Source organism: Ictidomys tridecemlineatus, chromosome 10 (assembly GCF_052094955.1).
Source record: "Ictidomys tridecemlineatus isolate mIctTri1 chromosome 10, mIctTri1.hap1, whole genome shotgun sequence".
Lineage (NCBI taxonomy): Eukaryota > Metazoa > Chordata > Mammalia > Rodentia > Sciuridae > Ictidomys > Ictidomys tridecemlineatus.
Window position 1 is genome coordinate 51,564,834 of NC_135486.1, and position 22,492 is coordinate 51,587,325.

Genomic DNA, 22,492 nt, shown 5'->3' on the forward strand with positions numbered 1-22,492 from the left:
GGAGTATCTTGGTTTCACTTTTGCTCAGGGAGTCAAGAGTTTGTTTTGTTCCTATTTTTACCATCTGCAACTCTGTTTTAAAGTGTGGGTTCCCTGGACATCTCCAGGAGGGTTGGGAGGTTACCTCTTAACCCAGGACCTTTCTCAGTCTGAGAAAATCTGACAGCTGCTCTAATATTTGGTTGGAGGCTTTGAAAGAGTCATACGAATCATCATAATAATTCTGAACTCTTTTAAAAGCCCCTTTCATCTGAAGATCTCAAAGACCTACATAAACATTAATTATTCTCATAGCACTGCTTGGAGGTAAGTAGATATTAGGATTCTATTTACCTCTCATGCTTCTACATATACAGAACAATGGGTTCCATCCCAAATGTTCGCTTTATTTATTTATTTGTTTAATGTAGTGCTGGGGACTGCATCCAGGGCTTGTGCATACCGGGCAAGTGCTCTACAACTGAACTGCATCCCCAGCCTCCTACCTCCCATTATTTATTTTATAAAAAAGTATTTCCCTTCTATTCTCAGGAAAATGAAATTGCCTATTGAGTGCATAGTTCTGGGTCAAAGTCTGTGGACTATGCAAAGAAGTTCTGTTTAAAGCATAGTCCCTGACATCAAGGAGTTTAGTCCTTGAAGTAAAAAGCATAATAAGATGAATAATAATGTAAAAGTTATTACAGGACAGAGTATAATTAATGTAAAATGAGAGGCCCTCAGGGTGGTGGTGGAGAATCATCATGGATGTTAGTGGCCAAGGAGGACTTTATGGAGAAGGAGGGATTTGGATGGACCTTGACTACTCTGAGTGTGTGGTGTGTGTGCACGCACACAAATGCATTCCACTAGGGGATGACTCACGGGCAAAGCTACTGAGGTGGGAATATGTATGACTTGTCTAGATGACAGATTTTTTTTTCTGGTACTGATGTACTGGGGATTGACTCCAGGGGTGCTCTATCACTGAGCTATATCCCTAGCACACACACACACCCTACACCCCACCCCATTTTTTAAATTTTGAGGCAGGGTCTTGTTAAATTGCTGAAGTTGCCCTTGAACTTGCAATCCTGCTGGAGTCACTGGGATTACAGTTGTGTGCCACCGTACCTGACTTAGAGGGCAAATATTTTGATATGGCTGAAGTCAGAGAAATAAGGGAAGAAAAAAAATTGGAAAGCTGGGTAGATCAGGATCCAACAGTGAAAAGTTGTAAGTACCAATCTGCAAGATTTTGACTCTCAGTATATCACAGAATAAATAAAGTAAAATAAGAAATTGGGCCATGTGAACAGATAAAGTTCATGCTTGATATGAAATTTAATAAAGGAATGGAATTGGTTGCAAAAAAACAAAATGAGGCAGGATGGTTTGGAAGAGATGGCAGAGCTGGAACAGTAATTCTTAGTATGATAACTGGACCACATCAGAATCAACCAAGATTGTTAGAAGTACACATTCTTGGGCACCTGACCAGATCTATTAAATCAGAAATTCTGGGGATAGGATCTAGCAAACACCAGCCTTCCAGGTGACTCCAATGCAGCTCAAGTTTGACAACTAATGAGCTAGAGAAACACTCTTTTCAGCAGACAGGCCCAAATACAGCGGCATTCTCACCATCAAATTCATGCTCTGGGGCTGGGGGTGCAGCTCAGTGAATGAACGTTTGCCTAGCATCTGCAGGGCCCAAATTTTGATCCCCAGTACCTGAAAAAAAATAAAATAAAATAAAAATTCCTGTTCTGCAGGTGAAAAAAGCAAACTATTAAAATAATTACTATAATTCAATGGTTTTTCAAACTTTTTACTATGTAAAAATTTTAAACTTATATAAATATAGGATAATAAGGCAACTGGTGGAACGTGCTTGTAATTCCAGCAACTCAAAAGAGTGAGGCAGGAGAATGGAAGTGAGAGTCTGTCTCAAAATTAAAGAATAAAAGGGCTGGGGATGTGGTTCAGTGGTTAAATGCCCCTGGGTTTAATCCTTGGTACCAAAAAAAAAAAAGGAAAGCAAGAAAAAATAAATAAAAAGAGGGGGATGTTTAAGATGTAGCTTAGTGATAGAGAGCCCCTAGCCCAACACTTTGAAAAAATAAAAAGGCATAACAGAACAATAAACCTACACATACTCATTTGAGGTTTAAAAATTATCAAGAGAAGGCTGGGGCTGTGGCTCAGTGGTAGAGCACTTGCCTAGCATGTGTGAGGCCCTGGGTTTGATCCTCAGCACCACATAAAAATAAATAAAGAAAACAAAGGTATTGTGTCCAATTAAAAAATAAATATTTAAAAAAAATTATCAAGAGAGCCTAGTGCTGTGGCACACACCTATAATCCCAGAGGCTCAGGAGGCTGAGGCAGGAGGATCGCAAGTTCAAAGCCAGCCTCAGTAAAAGCAACATGCTTAGCAATTCACTAAGATCCTGTCTCTAAATAAAGAATATAAAATAGGGCTTGGAGTGTGGGTCAATGGTCAAGTACCCCTGAGTTCAATCCCTGATACCCTCCAAAAAAAGTTTATCAAGAGTTTATTACACTATCTCTTTTTCTCTCTCTGAATTGTTTTTGTTAATCCTAGAAATTATTCCAGTTCACCTGGATATATTTCAGTATATATCCTTTAAAAATATACGTGTTATTACACCTTAATGTTAATATCACACCTGACAGAAAGAACAGTACTTATTGACTTTCACCTAATATCTGGACTATAATCAAATTTCTCAGATCATTGAAGATCAGCCCACTTAATCCTTAATTAAGGATATACAGCTGGCTATATTCTATTTCACTTACCTAAAACAATGAAATTTAGAAGGATACTGAGATGGAAAAAAACTCCAGTTTTTTTTTTTTTGTTATTGTTGTTGTTGTTGTTTGTTTGTTTGTAAAGTATCTCAAGTAAAAGAATATTCCTCCCAGATACAGATAAGTTTGAAAGTATTTGGGCAAGCATCTGTGTTATTATCTATGGATTAGTTAATATTATCTGTGATATGAGTTCCCATCATGCTTGTTGTCAGAAAGCATAATTAACCAGGATGAGTCTTAGTTGGTGTTAAGTACAGCTTCCTCCAAACCTCAACTCACCTGCCCTATTCTCTATAATCAGCATAAGGGGTTATTGAAGTGTGTGGTGTTTCCTGACACTGTCTCTGGAACACCTGTGCTGTTATCATGACAGTTTAGGCATTAAAAATATAGCAATATTAGGGTAGGGGGTAAGCTCATTGGTAGAACCCTTGCCTAACATGAGGGAGGCCCTGGGTTTGATCCCCAACACCACCAAAAATAAACAAACAAAATTAAAACATAGTAAGAGCTGGGGTTGTGGCTCAGTGGTAGAGCGCTTGCCTAGCTAGCATGTTCGAGTCACTGGGTTTGATTCTCAACACCACATACAAAGAAAATAAAGGTCCATCAACAATAAAAAATATGTATTAATATATATATATATATATATGTGTGTGTATATATATATATAAATGTTTTCAGCTCTTTCAAAATATCAGTCCTGTTAATTTCCAGAGTCATACACACATAGAGTGCTTTTAAGTACTTTACCTAACATGTTTCATTTTTTTTAAAAAAGCCATTAAGTGGACAGGTGTGGTGGCACACACCTAGAATCCCAGTGATTCGGAGGCTAAGGCCAGAAGATCACAAGTTTGAGGCCAGCCTCAGAAAGTTTGAAGCCAGCGTGGGCAACTTACTGAGGCCCTGTCTCAAAATAAAAAAGTAAAATAAAAAAGGACTGGGGATATAGCTTTGTAGTAAAGCACCCATGGGGTCAACCCTCAGCACCAAAACAAAAGCCATTAAGAATGTGCTTACACTGGGCACAGTGGTGCAAGCCTGTAATCCCAACAGCTCAGGAGGCAGAGGCAAGATCATCACAGGTTCAAAGCCAACTTAGTAAGGACCTGTCTCTCAATAAAATATTAAAAAGGGCTGGGGTTGTGGCTCAGTGGTTGAGCCCCTAAGTTCAATTCCCAATACAAAAAAAAAAAAAGAACTTATGTAGATGATGCCAAACCAGCAATATAAAAACAGGCAAATGAAATCATAAGAGGATAGTTGACCAAATGTTTTAGTACTGGGAAATAGAACTTTATTTATGTATTTATTTATATAGTTGTACTTGGGATTAAACATAGGGGCTCACACATGCTAAGTAAGTGCTCTGCTATTGAGCTACATCCCCAGCTCTTTTTTATTTTAATTTGAAACACCTTACAAAGTTGATCAGCCTGGACTTGAACTTGCAATCTTCCTGCCTTGAACTTGCCATCTTCCTGCCTCAGACTCCCAAGTAGCTGGCATTACAGTTGTGTGCCACTGTGTCTGGCAAAGGAAATGGCATTAAGTTTAATTTCCTCAACAAATATTTTTTCTCCATATCCATGGATTCTGCCTCCACAGATTCAACCAACTACAGATAAAAAATATTCAGGGGAAAAAAACTGCAGCTGTAGTGGTCATGTACAGATATATTTTTTCTTGTCATTATTCCTTAAAACAATGTAGCATAACAACAATTTACATAGCATGTACGTTGTATTAGGTATTTAAAGTAATCTAGTGGTGATTTAAAGTATGTAAGAGGGGCTGGGGATGTGGCTCAAGCGGTAGCGCGCTTGCCTGGCATGCGTGCGGCCCCGTTTCTATCCTCAGCACCACATACCAACAAAGATGTTGTGTCCGCCGAGAACTAAAAAATAAATATTAAAATTATCTCTCTCTAAAGTATGTAAGAGGATGTTTGTAGGTGGTAAGCTACACGCAAATGCTACACCATTCTATGTAAGAGACTCAAGCATCTACAGATTTTGATATATATTTATATATAAATGACAAAGTTTCAATTATCTTATAATTTTTATTTTTATATTTTTAATATTTATTTTTATAAATGCCTATTATGTGTATATATGTATATATAAAGTCATGTATGTACATAGTCATTGTAAAATAATTGAAACTTTTATATTAGTAGTGAATTGCCGCCTGGGGTTGTGGCTCAATGGTAGAGCGCTTACTTAGCATGTGTGAGGCACTGGATTCTATCCTCAGCACCTCATAAAAATAAATAGAAATAAAGGATTTTTTTTTAAAAAAAGAGTTAACTCAAAAAAATAGTGAATTGCATTAGTGTATGCTTAAGACATGTATGGGCTGTCTGTGTACTTTAAACTTTTAAAACTGTAATTGGAAGATATGAAAAAAAAAAAGAAAATTAAGAGTAAAATTAAACTATGGTTCCACTTAAAATGTAATGCCAAGGGCAGGCACAGTGGCATATACCCGTAATCCCATCAAAGGAGGATCACAAATTCAAAGCCAGTCTCAGCAACCTAGGGACGTCCTAAGCAACTCCATGAGACCCTGTCTCTAAATAAAATACAAAATAGGGCTGGGAATGTGGCTCAGTGGTTGAGTGCCCCTGAGTTCAGTCCCTGGTACTGCTCACCCCACCCCCTGCAAAATGTGATGCCAATACTATGGATTTTAATTATTTAATTTTTATTTTTGTGAGAAGAGGTCTTTCCCTCTCTCTTGTACTTATCACCTCTTCTGCCTGCTTCCCTACATCATTTCACAAATACATTATTTTATATTTTATTTAGATTAATGTGTTAAGGCTGGAAAATACTGTAAACAACGAGAAAAGATGCAAAATAGATTATATCGAAGATAAGAACAATTCCAAAAATAGTCGTCTGCCTCTCTGTGTTTTTGTTCTCCCAGTAACGAAGCTCACTGCCTTTAATTATAGCTTGAGACAGTGTGTTGAAATATTTAATCTCTGAGTAATGACTGGATTTTAGTTTCCTAATTGGCATCTGTGTGTTTAGCATTTCTACCAAAGCCCAAATCTGAGAATGCGCACACAATACAAGACATGAGTTTCTAAGTAAAACATTTCTGATACGTGCCACCTTAGCTCCAGGGCAATAATGTTACAACAAACGAGGGAAGGATAAATATCATATGTTTTATGATTTCACATATTTTTAATGCCTGACCAACAACCTGTCAGGGTTTACAAGTTAAACCACAAATCCATGTGTGATCACAGTACAGTACCTAGTGAAGTATAATTGCAGCCCAAAGAAGCCCTTGGCCTTGGGAAAGTGTCTTGCTCATTCTTGAATGGTATTTCAGGTACCTGGGAGTAGTTCCCAGGAGATAATGCTCCCCCCACATTGGTTGACTTAATTTAAAACTTTGTGAAACCAGCTTGAAGGGACAAAAGGATAGGCTAAGTAGAGAAATGATCAGCTTGAATCCATTCACCAAAATTTATTTGTGTTTTCCTAAATGGAGAATCCAGAGAAGTGTCATTTGGGCATCTTCCCCTGGATTATCATTAGCTTCATATTGTTCGAAACAAAATGCCACTCATGCAACACACCTCTTGGGTGAGTCCATGAAACGCACTGTGGGTGTGGGACCTGCATGTTCACATTCCCGGAATAATGCCTATTTCCCTCAGTAGTGTTTATCCAGCCTAAAGTTACATGTGGGAGAAGGTGGAGCAAGAGGTGGAATCACAGAACCCAGCTGTTCTCCCCATGGAGAAGCCTCGTTTTATTTTCAGTCTAGCTAATATGGGGAAACTGACCCCACCCCCCATACATCTGACAGCAGGAACTCAGGATAGGACGGCCAGCTCTGTTAGAAGCTTTGGGGCTCCATATTTACCCAGATGCCAGAGTATCCAGAGTCCTCTGAAAATGAAAACTGCTCTCTTTCCAAATGTGAGTAACACTGTGTGGGATTACACCTTGAACCTTTCTGCCCTCAAGGTGAAATAATGAATGAGTAAAAGAGGCCACTCCCAAATACCAAGCATCACTGAGGCTTACTTAATAGGATCAAAACAAAGCCAGTTCCTGCCTTGGCCGGGCTCCCCAGTCACCAGATGACCTTGGAAGCCAGGGGGCTATGATGACTGGCCTGGTCACCTGGTCAACTGTTCTGCTGTTCTGCACCTCATATTCATCTTTTCCAGGCACAACCCAGAGTAAGAACTTTTACAGTCACCAAATTCAGATAAAGAGGATCCCATCATATCCCTGGTGCTATTGTCCATCCATATCTCTCCTCAGTATGATCAGTTCTGAGTTTCACTGAAATGAAGCTCATTGGACCCAACTGGGTCTAGTTAGAGAGGTATGGTAATGACATGAGGCTACAAGGCTGTAAGAGCCTACACTTCTGAGGAATTAATAACTTCATTCCTGGCCAAAAATGCTGAGTTGGCAATGTTCTTTGGACCTTTTGTCATCGCAAGGTTTAATTCTCAATCCAGAGAGAACAGATTGGTTGGCATTATCACTTGGAAAGGAGATTACTTCCCATTTTTGGCTCATCCTGTATCTGGAAGCAACCAATCTAAAGTTCATGTAGAGGGGCTGGGGATGTGGCTCAAGCGGTAGCGCGCTCGCCTGGCATGCATGCAGCCCGGGTTCGATCCTCAGCACCACATACCAACAAAGATGTTGTGTCCTCCGAGAACTAAAAAATAAATATTAAAAAAAAATAAAAAAAAAATAAAGTTCATGTAGCCATATCCTCTAAAGCTGAAGGAGAAGAGATGAGGGAGTGTCCTAGAGAGGCCCTTGGCCATTTACACTTTATATTATTCTGGCTGTAATGACTCAGAGGCACTTTGAGCCTCTTAACCCAAAACTTCACTTACTCCCACAACAAGCCTGTGCATGGCTTAAATAACCCTGAAGTAGAATTGAGCACAGCACAGCATATGTCTCCAGGCAGGTGGGCTTGGGAAACCGAGGCCACCACCTGTTCATCCACTGTTTACTTCTTTTCTTCTCTCTCTCTCTCTCTCTCTCTCTCTCTCTCTCTCTCTCTCTCTCTCTTTCTTTCTTTCTTTTTTTTCCCCTCTCAATGCTAGGGACTGAATCCAGGGTCCTTTATTACTGAGCTATCACCTCAGTCCTTTTTTATTTTGAGACAGGGCTGAAACTGGCCTCAAATTTGTGATCCTCCTACCTTAGCCTCCAGAGTCACTGGGACTGCAGGTGTGTGCCACCACATCCAGCTAAATTTCTCTTTTTTAAATCTAAGGTATGAGTTAGATGTTTCTGATCCATTATGTGCTTTGGCTTTGATATTCCCTGGCTCATACTGTGGGCTCCCGTTCTCCTCCAGCACTTGGAGGAACAGTGGGAGAAGAAGGATTAGTTGATTGTTTTTGTTGCTGTTTTCTTCACAAGGATACAAAACAAAACTCCTTTTGGTTCCTTCCTGAATCCATCATCTAAGAACCAATATATCCTTGGCTTGAATGAATCAAGTGGCTTAAGTATAAACTAATGATATCTGTTTTGGGGGACTCTAGGAAGAGAACTCCTACCTTTATAGTAGAAAGATAGTTTTTATTCACTCAATCAACACATGTATACTGAGCGCCTAATACTGTCAAGCATCATGGTGGGCGTTGTCAATTCAATATGAGAAAACACCTGAATTGTGCTCTAGTGGCACTTACAATCAAGTGAAAGAGAGAAACATCAAGCAAATAGTGACAAGTGAGGTTGTATTATATGGGTAAAATATAATTTTATATAATTTTTAAAAATAGGAATATAACCACTGATTTTTTTTTAAAAAAGCACATATTAGTTAAAAGCAAAAAGAAAAAAAACATAAATGGGGAAAAAAATGCAAGAAAAAATTATAGCATTTATTTATATGGTCCTAGGGATTAAACCCAGGGCCTCCCACATTCTAGGCAAGTGCCCTACCACTGAGTCACACTCCCAATCTACAATGAAATTGTTTTTGTTTTTTTGGGGGAAGGGGTGCCAGAAACTGAACCCAGGGTGCTTTATCACTAAGCTACATCCCCACCCTTTTTATTTTATTTTAAGACACTAAGTTGCCAGAGTCTGGCCTAGAACTTTCTATCCTCCTGCCTCAGTTTCCTGTGTAACCAACACTCCTGGCTTCAACTGGTTTTTAAAAGAGATGATCCCAGGAAGACTAGAAATGAGGAAGTCGAACAAGGAAGGGAAGGAAGCCAAATAAAGAGGAACATTATTGAGTAAATTTCTGCTACGTAACTGCAACTGGGGCTCAGTCCTGCTGGAGACTCTGGAGGACAATGCAAAACATGTCTTGAGTTTTCCTACCCAAGGGGCAAGGAGAAGCCTCTGGTTCCCATCATCATTGGTTGAAGCCTACTCCAGGGACTTTAACTTCTCAGCACATCTATATGTAAAATGGATGATTTTGGGTGCAAGTATTAGAATAGATATTGGAATGTACTGGAATGTACAAGTGGATATGGATCTCACAAGAATTTCTGAACTCTTTGTAAAAGACCAGAATCTAAAATGATCCCCATAGCCAGGCATGGGGGCACGCCTGTAATGCCAGCAGCTTGGGAGGCAGAGGCAGGAGGATCCCATGTTTAAAACCAGCCTCAGCAACAATGAGGCACTAAGCAACTCAGTGATAGTTTGTATCTCTAAGTAAAATACAAAATAGGTCTGGGGACGTGGCTCAGTGGTTGAATGCCCCTGAGTTCAATCCCTGATACCAAAAAATAAAAGAAAGAAAAAACAAATTGGTCCCCATAATCTTTACCCTTTGGTACTCATACATTTGTATGAGTGAGGGTGGGACCTGTAACTGCTTCTCACCAATAGAATGTGGCAGAGATTGACTGGAGATGTGGCCCAGTGGCAGAACATTTGCATGGGCAAGGTCCTGGATTCAATACCCAGCAATGGAAAAAAAAAAAAAAACAGAAAAAAAAAAAAATCAAAACTATGGCCGAGATGGTGGGATGTCAGTCTATAATTAAGTAACATTATATAAGATTCTGTCTTGCTAAATCTCTTTCTTCTTTCCTGGCTTCAAGGAATCAAGCTGCCATTTTGCCCCAGCACTTATGGAGAAGCCCGGTTGGCAAGGAACTGTGAGCAACCCCTTAGAGCTAAAAGCAGTGCCTAGCCCACAGTCATTGAAAAACTGGATTCCTGGTCTTACAGCATAAAGGAACTCAATTCTGCCAACAATCTGCATCTGGAAGCTCATCTACCACTAGTCGGGTCTCCCCATATGGAATTGAGCCCTGGCCCATATCATGAAGGCACCTTTGCAAGGAGTGAGTCTGCTCATGACCAATCTCCTCACCCACAGGATGTGAGGTAATGAGTGGGTGTTGTTTTAAGCCATCGAGTTTATGGCAATTTGTTGTGCAGCATGGAAGACAAATACACTCATTCCCTTGTCTTGTAAGCCTCCAATCTGAGTAAGGTGGCCTCAGCTCCCCACCTTTCCTTTTTATAACCTTTATTGTACTGATCAGCAATTCTTATGGTTTGAACAAATGTACTGTTCTTTTTTATTACAAAAAGGAGACAGTCCTGTAACTCCAGTGGCTTGGGAGGCTCAGACAGGAGGATCATGAGTTCAAAGCCAGCCTCAGCAATTTAGCAAGGCCGTAAGCAACTCAGTGAGACCCTGTCTCTAAGTAAAATATAAAAATGGTCTGGGGATGTGGCTCAGTGGTTGAGTGCTTCTGGGTTTAATCCTTGGTGCCAAAAAAAAAAAAAAAAAAAAGGAAAACGAGAAGGTCATTATAAATTATATATGAAATAGGTAAAAGCAAGCCAGGTATGGGGGCACACAACTGTAATCTCAGCAGCTCTGGAGGCTGAGGCAGGAGGATCACAAGTTCAAAGCTAGCTTCAGCAACTTAGTGAGACCCTAAGCAACTCAGTGAGACCCTGTCTCTAGATAAAATATATATGTTAAGCAAACAAACAAAAAGTAGTGGGGATGTGGCTCAGTGGATAAGCACCCCTGGGTTCAATCGCTAGTACAATAGATAGATAGATAGATAGATAGATAGATAGATAGATAGATAGATAGATAGATAGATAGATAGATAGATAAAAGTAAAAGAAACTGATGATATTCACCCCATTTTTTCTGGTAAATTCAAACTTTCTTCTGGGCAACTCTCTGTTTGAGCTCTATAATTTTCACTCTGCTACAGAAGAACTTTTACCCAAATATAAGTTTATAATTAGAAAGACTATACTTACATGGATTGCACTTGAACTTTTCCAAAGAGGCAAGCACTGAAAATATTCATATAATTGGGAAGAGGCATTATTCCCAGAGAGGGAAGTTCCCATGGACACAGTAAAGCCATTATCTAATCTTTGCTCAGAGGGATTTTCATTCTACTCCAGGAGGAAAGAAGTGCCAAGTGTTTGAGGAAGTTGGTCCTGAACATCTTTTTAGTAAATAAAAGGCTTCGGAATTTAGCATTTAGGTGCTAAATTTAGCAAAGGAGGCACAGAGAGACAGACTGAGTTCTCCTTGAACTTTTTTTTTTTTAGTTTTCGGTGGACACAACATCTTTATTTTTTTTATTTTTTATTTTTATGTGGTGCTGAGGATCAAACCCAGCGCCCTGCGCATGCCAGGCGAGCGCATTTCTGCTTGAGCCACATCCCCAGCGAGAGAGAGAGAGAGAGAGAGAGAGAGAGAGAGAGAGAGAGAGAGAGAGAGAGAGAGAGAGAATTTTTAATATTTATTTTTCAGTTCTCGGCGGACACAACATCTTTGTTGGTATGTGGTGCTGAGGATCGAACCCGGGCCACACGCATGCCAGGCGAGCGCGCTACCGCTTGAGCCACATCCCCAGGCCCTCTCCTTGAACTTTTAATTTCCTTTCCCTCTTGACCCCTGGGCAGCTGTGAGAGGCGCTCTGAGTCCTCCAGCCAATAGCTCAAGGGATCTTTCTTCCTTCTTCCTTTCCAGCTTTTCCTCTTTCTGTAGCTCATACAGCAGTTTCCATTAGACCACAAAATAGCTGCGGTGAGGCCACCTCTCCCCTTCACTTTCACGTGAAGCTCCTCACTTTCCTACTGCACTGCAGCTCTCCATGGGGAGTCACTAGGTGTGTTCTTTCTTTCTTTTCTTTTCTCTTTTTAATTATGGTACTTGGAATTTAACCCTGGGTCATTCTACCACTCAGGTATATCCTTGATCTTTTTATTTTTTTTTTATTTTGAGACAGGATCTCCCTAAGTTGCTGAGCCTGACCTTCAACTTGCAATCCTCCTGCCTCAGCCTCCTGATTTGTAGGCGTGAGAAGTGTGTACCAACACTCACACACACACACACACACACACACACACACACACACACACTGCTTCACTGGGTGCTTGCTTTCTATATGCTCACGCTTTCATTTAACAAACATTCTGACATGGCTGCTGTATGCTGGGCATTGTGGAGGATGCTGACCAAGGGCCACCTGGATCTAGTGGGGGAACCTGGTACATGCGCTGGTAACACACTGTGATCTCTGCATGCTCTACTGGATGCCCAAATGTACCTGGAACCAGGGAGCCAAAGTAAAAAAATTAAAAAAAAAGGACAGGCAGAGCAAGCACAGGAGACAGGAATGAAGGTTGGAGAAAGAAAATTCTTCACAAAGAAAAAGATTCGAGTCAGATACAGTGACACTAGTCTATAATCCCAGCAACTCATGAGGCTGGGGCAGGAGGATCATGAATTAAAAGCCAGCCTCAGCAACTTGGGGAGGCCCTAAGCAACTCAGAGAGACCTTGGCTCTAAATAAAATACGAAAAAGGGCTGGGGATGTGGATTAGTGGTTAAGCACCCCTGGGCTCAATTCCGAAGGAAGGAAGGAAGGAAGGAAGGAAGGAAGGAAGGAAGGAAGGAAGGAAGGAAGGAAGGAAGGAAGGAAGGAAGGAAGGAAGGAAGGAAGGAAGGGGAAAAAAATTATTTTAACTCACAGTTTTGAAGCTTCCAGACCATGACTGGATAGACCTATTGCTTTTCAGTCATGGCAGCACATCATGGTGGAAGCATGTGGCAAAGCAAAGCCACTCATCTTGTGGCCAGGAAGCAAAAGAGAAAAGATGAAAGGTCCACAAGTTCAAAGCCAGCTTCAGCAACTTAATAAGACCCTAAGAAACTCAGTGAGACCTTGTCTCTAGATAAAATATAAATGTTAAGCAAACAAACAAAAAGTAGTGGGGATGTGGCTCAGTAGTGGGGATGTGGGTTCAATCGCCAGTATCCCCTCAAGGAAAGGCATGTCCCCTATGACCAGAATGCTTATAACTAGGCCCGATATCTTAAAGCTTCTATCACCTCCCAAGAGCACTACAGTGAGCTCTTTGTGAGACATTTAATATCCAAACTATAGCACATACTAACATGCAAAAATGTCCAATTATTCTAAGTTTTAAAAAAGTTGTAAAATAATACAAATATGGTTCACATTAGCATAGGTATTTTTAACTTTTTATTTTGAGATGATAGATTTACATGCAATTGAAGAAATTATTAATACAGAATCACAGTGAGGCAATTTCACACCCACTAGAATTAGTGGCTATAATAGAGAAAACAGATAAAAACAAATGTTGGTGAGAACATGGAGACATCAGGACCCTCATCCACTGCTCATGGAAGTGCTAAATTGTGCAGCCCTTTTGCAAAATAGCTTGACAGATAGTGCACACCTGTAATTCCAGCGGCTCCAGAGGCTGAGGTAGGAGAATCTTGAGTTCAAAGCTAGCCTCAGCAATTTAGAAAGGTCCTAAGCAATTTAGCCAGACCCTGTCTCTAAATTAAAAAAATAGAAAGGGCTAGGGATGTTGATCAGAGTTAAGCACCCCTGGCTTCAATCCCCAGTACCAAAAGAAAGAAAAGAAAGAAAGAAAAATAACTTAGCAATTCAAAAAGTTAAGAATATCGCTTGGCAATTTTACTCCAGGTATATACCTAAGAGAATTTAAAACATGGTCACAGAAAAATGTGTACATAAATGTTCATAGCACCATTGTGCATAATAACCAAGACATAGAGACAACCCAAATGTCCATCAACTTATGAATGGATAAACAAAATATGCAGTGATTTCCATGTAATGAGATATCATTTAGTCATAAGTAGCAATGAAGTACTGATAATACTACAACATAGAAAACTGCAACCTTGCAAACCTTTTTGTTGAATGAAAGAAACCAGACAGACACAAAAGGACACATATTGTGTGATTGGGTTTATATGAAATATCTAGAATAGACAAATCCGCAGAGATGAGAGTAGATCAATGGTTACCAAGGGCTGGATGGAAAGTGGAATGGGAGTGAGTGCTGATAGGTGCAGGGTTTCTTCCTGAGATCATAAAAATATTCTACAATTAATGGGTGAGGTTTCTCAGCTCAGCAAATACATTTAAAGCCACTGAGTTGTACATGCTAATAGAGTAAATCTTGGGATATATGAATTATACAGCTCAATAGAACTTACTGAAAAAAGAAAGAATATAGAGAAATCCTGTGTACCTTTCACCAAATACAATGTCACCATCAGGAAATTGACATTGATATAATCCATCAGCCTTATTCAGATTCAGATATCATCAATTTATACACACTCATTTATATATTTATTTAGTTCTACGTGACTTTTATTTATTTATTTATTTATTTGTACCAGGGACTGAATTCAGGGCCTCACCCATGATAGCAAAATGCTATAACACCGAGCTACATTCCCAGTCTTTATTAAATTTTTAAATTTTGAGACAAGGCCTTGGTAAATTACCCAGACTACCTCAAAGTTACAATCCTCCTGCCTCAGCCTTCTGAGTAGCTGGGAATTACAGGCAAGCCCACCATGCCTGGCAGGTCCTATATAATTCAATCACACATGTAGATTCATATGACCGCCACCATGCCAAGGTGCAAAACAGTTCCATCACACACATCCCTTGTGCTACATTTTTATGGCCATGGTCACCCCTTCACTCCCTTCAACCTGACCCCAATCTCTCTCTTTTTTTTTTTTCCTTTTCTATAAATTTATCATTTCAAGAGTAATTTAAGGCTGGGGTTGGGGCTCAATGGTAGAGTGCTTGCCTAGCATGTGTCAGGCACTAGGTTTGATCCTCAACACTGCATTAAATAAATAAATAAATATGGGGCTGGGGATGTGGCTCAAGCGGTAGCACACTCGCCTGGCATGCGTGCGGCCCGGGTTCGATCCTCAGCACCACATATCAACAAAGATGTTGTGTCTGCCGTGAACTAAAAAATAAATATTAAAAATTCAAAAAAAAAAAAAGAATAATCTAAATGGAATTACACAGTATATACCATTTTGTGATTGGCCTTTTATTTTTCAGTGTAATTCTCTGGAGATACATCCAGATTGTTGTGTGTATCCACCCATATTTCTTCCTTTTTATTGATGAGTAGTATTCCATGATATAGACATACCATTATTTAGTTAGCCTTTCACCACTGAAGAACATTTGGGTTGTTTCCAGTTTGTGGCAATTATGAATAGAGCTACTATGAATAGTCATGAATCTTTTTGTATGTGTAAGCATATGTTACTATTCCTAGGGGTTTTAGATGTCCAAGAGTGTACTCACTATATTATATGGTAATTTTTCTTTTCTTTTTTTTAATTAAAAATAATTTTTTTTATTTTTTAGTTTTTGGCAGACACAACATCTTTGTTTGTAGGTGGTACTGAGGATCGAACCCGGGCCAGATGCATGCCAGGCGAGCATGCTACTGCTTGAGCCACATCCCTAGCCCATATGGGTAATTTTTCATATTCAATGTTGTAAGAAATAGCCATCCTCTTTTCCAGACTGGCCATATCATTTTACATTCCTACCAGCAATGTACAATCAAATTTCTCTAGATCCTCATGAGCATTTTGTGTTGTCAGTAATTTATAGCCTTTCTATACACAGTGTATAGTTTGTAGTATATTTTCAGGGGTGACTACCAGGGATTAAACTCAGGGGTGCTTTCTACTGAGCTACATCCCTAGCTCTTTTCATTTTTTATGTTGAGACAGGGTCTCACTAAGTTGCTTCGGGGCTTGTGACATGGTTGAGCCTGGCCTCAACCCTATGATCCTCCAACTCAGCCTCCAAAGTCTTTGGAATTACAGGTATGTACCAACATATCTGCTGCTTATACACATATTTTTTAAAAAGTTAGACAAACAGCATGTACCAAAATCTTTTTTTTTTTTTTGGCAGTGCCTGAGGTTGAACCCAGTACTTTGTAAATGTTAGGCAAGTGCTCTATCACTGAGCCAGGCTCCCAGCCCTGTGCACCAAACCCTTGACAGTTGTTATGTTTTTAATTTTACATATTATATATTACTGTGGTGTTCAAATTTTGTATGACTTAATGTTTTGTCTATAATATAAAATGCAATTGGATTCTTAAAGGAGTTAACAGGTAGTAAGAAAGTGAAGACAATCATTAGAAACTGTTCTGCAGAGGAGCTTGTCCTTGCAAGTAAGCTGGTAGGGAGGAGAGAAAAGAGGAAGATAGTGTAAGGGCATTCTCTCCCTCAGCGTGGCAGTATTGAGAGGTGGTGGAACCTTTAAGGGGTGGGGCTTATAGCAAGTAATTAGGTCATTGGAGGTGCTGGCCTCAGAAGGGATTAGGGACTCTAAGTAGTCCCTAAGAGAGTGAGTTGTTATGAGAGAATAAGTCTAGCGAAGCTGTGGTCTGTCCCCATAGTCCCAGCTATTCAGAAGGCTGAGGCAGGAGGATCACATGAGCTCAGGAGTTCATAGCCTGCCTGGGCAACATTGTGAAATTGCCTCAAAAAGAAAGAACAAACATTTATTTTAATATATATTAATATTAATATATAATATATGTATATATCTCAGAAATTTGGATGAGGGTGTAGCTTAGTGGTAGAGCACTTGCCTAACATGTACCAGGCCCTGGGTTCAATCCCCACCACTGCAAAATGAGTGAATGAAATAAATTAAATTAAAAAGAAGAAAGAATGAAAGCCAGCACTGCTGTTCATGCCTATAATCCCAGCAACTCAGAAGACTGAGCCAGGAAGACACAGGTTCAAGGCCAGCCTGGCAACTTAGTGACACCCTGTCTCAAAAAGAAATGGCAGAGAACCCCAGTTCTATCCCTAGTATGGAAAAAAAAGTGTGCCTCTCAAATATCTCTCTGGTGTCCTGTCTTATTATTTCTCCCTCTTGTAGGGGCTCCTGCCATTGTGATACCATCCACCATGTCTTCACCAGAGCCAAGAAGAAGCCAGCATCATGCTCTTGGACTTCTAAAACTATAAGCTAAGTAACCTCTTTTCTTTGTAAAGTACTCAGTCTCAAGTATTTTGTTATAACAAAATTGTTATAACAACAGAAAACAAACTAAGACATGAGACAATCTCCAGGAACAGTCAGGGGTGACTCTGGCCAAGAGCTAATGTGAAAAGAACACCCACCTCTCTGAGACTGGAGGAAGGAAGGGCTGGCCAGATGGAGAAGTCTGCAGGTGGGAGGAGTCGGAAGAATTCACACTTGATTCCCTCTGCTTGGTGACCTAGGAGGCAATGATTTGTGCTAAGCACTAGAACTAGAGAACAATCACTCCTTTTACAACCATGCTTTCAAAAAGAATAGTTTGTCTAAAAAAAAAAAAAAGAATAGTTTGTCTTTTCTAAAGAATAAAGAGTTTTCTCTGCTCTCTTATTGAGGCTGCTGAGTACTTCTGGCTTTTAATATCAAAACTAATAAGAGGTTAAGGATGTTGACTCTGGAGCCAGACTGCCTGGTTGGAATCTCATTATGGCTACTTTGTGACATTGGATGAGAAACTTTGTCTCCATGCCTCAGCTTTCTCATCTGTAAAGTGGGGCTGATAATAATAGGATCTGCTTCATAGGTGTCCTGAGGATTAAAGGAGTACACTCGTGGAAAGCGCCTATGACTGTGCTGGCCCACAATAAGCAGTTATTACTGCAGAGGAGAGAGAGGCAGGAGGTAGGAGGTAACTTGAGCAAGTGGAAGAGCTGGGCAGGAAACAAAAAGGATGTCAGCAAGGATGGGTAACATATTGCTGATAGAAAGGAGAGAGAGATCCCAGGGCCCAGTCGAAGTTGGAGGTGTCTTTGGGTGTTCACTCCGTGGTGTCAGGAATTGCCCTGAGGCTAGATTGAGAGTCAAGAAAAAAACAGAGTTTCAGTCTATGGAGAGGAGAATGTGGACAGGTATAGATGGGTCCAGACATCCTGCTGGTACTGTCTAGGTGCTGGGCAGCCCAGGAACCTGGTGGCTGGGCTGCCCCACAGGTAAGGACAAGATATTACTTCACCTAAGGCCATTTGGGTTACAGGGAAGAGGTGTCCATGGGAACCAACTCAGGTCAAAGAGGTTAGGGTGGTCAGTGGGTGTTACAGGACACAGCAGGCAATCTTGAGTTATGAATTCAAAGAGCAGGAAATGGGGCTCAACAGATGGAGTCTCAGGGGACAGGGTGGGACAGGAAGGGAGGTTCCTCTCTGCTTTATGAGCTTTAGGGTCCTTCAGCTTCACCTCTCCCCACTCATCTCTCTTGACCAGTCTTCTGCTTTTTTTTATGTTGTTGTTGTTTTCCTCTTATTTTTGCAGAGCTGGGGATTGACTCAAAGCCTCCTGCGCACTAAGCAGGTGCTCTACTACTGAGCCACACCCTGGCCCTGCTTCACGTTCTCATCAGGGGCAGCTTTCTGTCCCTCTTATCTGTAAAATGATCACAGCCCTGAGTATTACAACGTTCAAGCAACAGCAGTCAATGCACAGTATACCTGATGGACTGGCAGGTCTCAGAGCCAGATATCCTATTCTGGGCTGATGAGGCCAGATGCCCTACCCTGGGCCCTCAGCCATGGGCAGGGTGTGTATCTTGGCAAATGCATTACAAAATTAGTATTCCCATAAAATAAGTTTGGGTTTCCTCTCATGTTTCATGTAAAAGTAAAAACAGAAACTTGGTGATTTCATTGAGGTTTTTGGTTTTTTGCTTCATCAGAACTTCCTCTGCCCCAAGGGAACTGAATGAAGGGCACAGATGGAAGCCTGTGCTCCCCTCCACTTTCTCTGGATGCTTGCTCTAGTGTCTCCCATTTTTCCCACTTTCAGAGCCTTTTTTTCCAACTTTCTTTCAAAATTATTTCATTTTTTTTTCTGAGTTCTTTCCTGGCTGACTCTTCTTACTTCCCTGGATGTTCCCCCCCCCCATCTTTTCTTCTCCACTCCTAACAGTTTAATGAAAATTCTAACACACAGAAGAGTTAGACTAGTGAGATGGCAGCTGTATACATCTCGATTCAGCAGGCCACCTTTGCCATATTTGCTTTCTCCTCTCTTCCCCCACATCCTCTCCTCCCCCTCCTAGAGATTAAGAAAAATCCATTACATAACTCCAATACCCTTATCATTCCTAATAAAATTGACAACAACTCTATGTTGTCTTAGACTGTTTTGTACAACAATAACTGAGTATTCCAGACCTAATAATTCGTAAAGAACAGAACCTTGTGCTGGGAGTGTAGCTTCAGTTGTAGAGTACTTGCCTAGCATGCACGAGGCCCTGGGTTCCATCCCCAGCACTGCACATATACAACAAATGAACAAAAACCCTGAGCTTTATTTCTCACAGTTCTGGGGGTACAGATGCAGCAAATGCTGGGTCCTCGATAAATGGTAGAGTGGCAGAACATATTCTCTGTGAAGTCTCTTTAATAAAGCCTTTAATCCCATTAACAAGGAAGGAGCCCATATGACTGAATCATCTCTTAAAGGGCTCACTGTCATGTTGGCAAAACCTGGACTCTGAAGGGAACACAGTCAAACCGTATCCCATGACTCTTACATCTTTCATATTCAGATTTCCCCAGTTGTCTGTCCTAGCTGTTTGATTCCTAACTCTTCTCATTTCCAAACTGTATTCTGATTCTTGAATCTCAGCTGCCCTCTTCTTCACAGGGAACATTCTCTTGGCAGGATCCAAGAAGTGTTAAATTAACCTCAAGAAAAACCCACAGGATTCTGTAATCCACAGGGATATTCATATCTCCCCATGTTCTGCTTGGGGAAAAGAAAAATCAGTCCATTTCTTTGGGGCTCCAATCACATCTGTGTTCTTCATCACCCTCTGTAGAGTCCCTGGTTTGCATTTGGTTCACAAGCAACATCTCAGGGAGGGGCCACACCCCATCTCATTATCTCAGGAATGGAAGTTAAGGTTTGGGCTATTTCTTTGAAAGGCTGACCCCAATGATTTTTCCTAATTTCATTTTCAAAGAGTAGCTTTTGCTTCACTTAGGTTTCAGTGCTTTCTAAAACCTTTTCAGAATGCTAAGAGAAGCAGTAACAGGATAAAGCAATTCTGGGTGGATTTTTTTCTTTTCTTAATCTAAATAATCATTTTCCAATGTTTTGTTAGGTGGGAATATTTTATAATTTTTTTCTTTTTCTTTCTTTCTTTTTTTTTTTTTTTTGGTGCTGGGGACTGAACCCAGGGATTCACACAATGCTAGGCAAGTGCTCTACCACTGAGTTACATCCCCAGCACTTTTTTTATTTTTGAGACAAAGTCTCTCCAACTTGCCCAGGCTGGCCTCAAGATCCTCTTGCCTCAGTCTCCTGACAAGTAGCTGGCATGCACCACTGAACCCAGATAAAATTTTTAATTTAAAAAAATTCAGGAGTGAGTTAGATCTGCCAAGTTTTGAATATTCACTTCTGGAAGAGCTAAGCCTTTTTTTCCACCTAATTTCTTGATACTCAACTCCTCCAGCTTTTGCACATTTAGGCGAGAAACAGGACAGCAGCACTATGTGAACTCTAGCTCTGCCTTAACACAGGGCAGGTGCCAAGCACAGTGGTGCATGCCTGTAATCCCAGTGGCTTGGGAGTCCTAGGCAAGAGGATCATGAGTTCAAAGCCAGCCTCAGCAACTCAGCAAGGTACTGAGCAACTCAGTGACCCTGTCTTTAGATAAAAGATTTAAAAGGGCTGGGATGTGGCTCAGTGGTTAAGTGTCCCTAGCTAGGTTCAATCCCTAGTATCAAAACAAAAAAAAACAAGATGGGTTTCTGGGAACTATACTCCAGGGATAGTCACTTCACCTAGCTGTTGCATTCTGGGCTGGGCTGAGTTTTGAAACTGAGTGACCCCAGCAGCCCACAGGTGCATGTAATTTCTTATGCATTTTCATGGAGAAAGTTTGGAGTTCTCTATAGAGAGAAAAAAGAAATAAGAATGGATTTCTCAGGCCTAAACCTATTCCTTCCTCCTCCTTAATCCATTTGCCCAGGATGGGGAGTGAGAGGGGGAGGAAAAAAGAGGAGCCGGGGCACCAAGAAGGAGAGAAATGGAATTAACAAAGAAGCACCTGAGAGGTCAACCCCTTGCCTTTCTCCTCCTAGGCTGGAGAAGATTCTTCCTTGGTACTCTCCAGAAATCCTCTCAAAGCAAGAGCACGAAGGCTACCCAGCCCCTTCTGCCCCCTCCACCAACATAGGGCCTGTGTTTGTGAGTGAAGAGTTAGCATGTTCTCCTGTCAGTCTGGTAGAGAAAGAAGCAATTAGCAGGGCCTACTGACCCTGAGAATTTTGTTTTTAAGTTCAGCTTGTAGGGATTTGTTCAGACAGACTCTTGGCAAACATCAAATCCCAGGCATCAAAGAAATTTGCTCAACAAATTCCTAGGAAACCTCCTGGGCAGGTGGCCGTGAACACTTTTCTATTAGCAGAACCACCCAAAGGGGACCAAACTCCAGAGGTAGATCCATCTGGGAAGGAAAAGCAATAGTTCTACTGTTCCTTCATTCAGGGCAAAATTGCCTAGCATGAGACATTTGTTCTCAGTGTCTTCTCTTTTCCACTTTGAACTTCCCTGTAAGTTTACTAAACTGAGCTAAACTCAGCTCACCAGGAGGGAGAAGGCCCACTCTGGCTAAGCAATTCCTCTGTCCCTCCCCTGAGGAGCATGTGGTCCCATCTCCCTCTGGTCACCAGCACACAGATCACACCTCCAGCCCCCAGTGGAATACAGTGCCCAAGAGCCTTGGATTGTTTTTATGTGTGAGCCTGATCTAGCTTTTAAACTGGGGTTGGAGGAGGGATATATTTTTTGTACTCTTTAATTCCAGCTCACAATAAATTATGCCTATTTTAATTAATCATTTAATAAATGAACAAATGAATGAATGAGCCTTCAGGATATTTAAACTTTTTATCAAACAATTTGGAGTATATGTAATGGGAGAGGAAGAGAGAAGGGCCAAAAAACCATAAGAGTCTGGTTGATTCTCCCCTGCATCTTCCTGGACATGTCTCAGATGCAGGATCCTAGAGGAAGGCCCTTCTCCAGGGACAGGCTGCAAAGGCCCCAGGAGAAGGGGAAAGTGGGAGGTGTGAAGGAGAAGCTTCTAAATCCTGAGTGAGACCTTGTGATGCTCTTGGGTACCAGTATTTATGTTAGTTGGGACTAGTGGGACTTGCCTTTGGATAAGATGATGGCACTACCAACATGGAAGTTTCCTGGGCAGGATAATTGCTGAGAAAACTCACAGTTATGGCACACTGGGAGGCCTTGGGTCGCTGCCAACATAGTGTC

General features: G+C 40.9%; 2 long non-coding RNA genes across 2 annotated transcripts in view; one reads left to right on the plus strand and one right to left on the minus strand.

Annotated features, from left to right (window-relative positions):
- Window positions 1-17,214, plus strand: LOC120887361 (uncharacterized). Its single transcript, XR_013426581.1, has 3 exons — window positions 1-306; window positions 9,905-10,193; window positions 17,090-17,214. It is a non-coding gene; the product is annotated as an uncharacterized LOC120887361 (long non-coding RNA).
- The window catches only part of LOC120887362 (uncharacterized), a 22,839-nt gene continuing 13,673 nt past the window's right edge, over window positions 13,327-22,492 (minus strand). The window contains exon 3 of the long non-coding RNA XR_005730584.2: window positions 13,327-17,432. This is a non-coding gene — a long non-coding RNA (uncharacterized LOC120887362). The remainder of the gene's footprint in view (window positions 17,433-22,492) is intronic.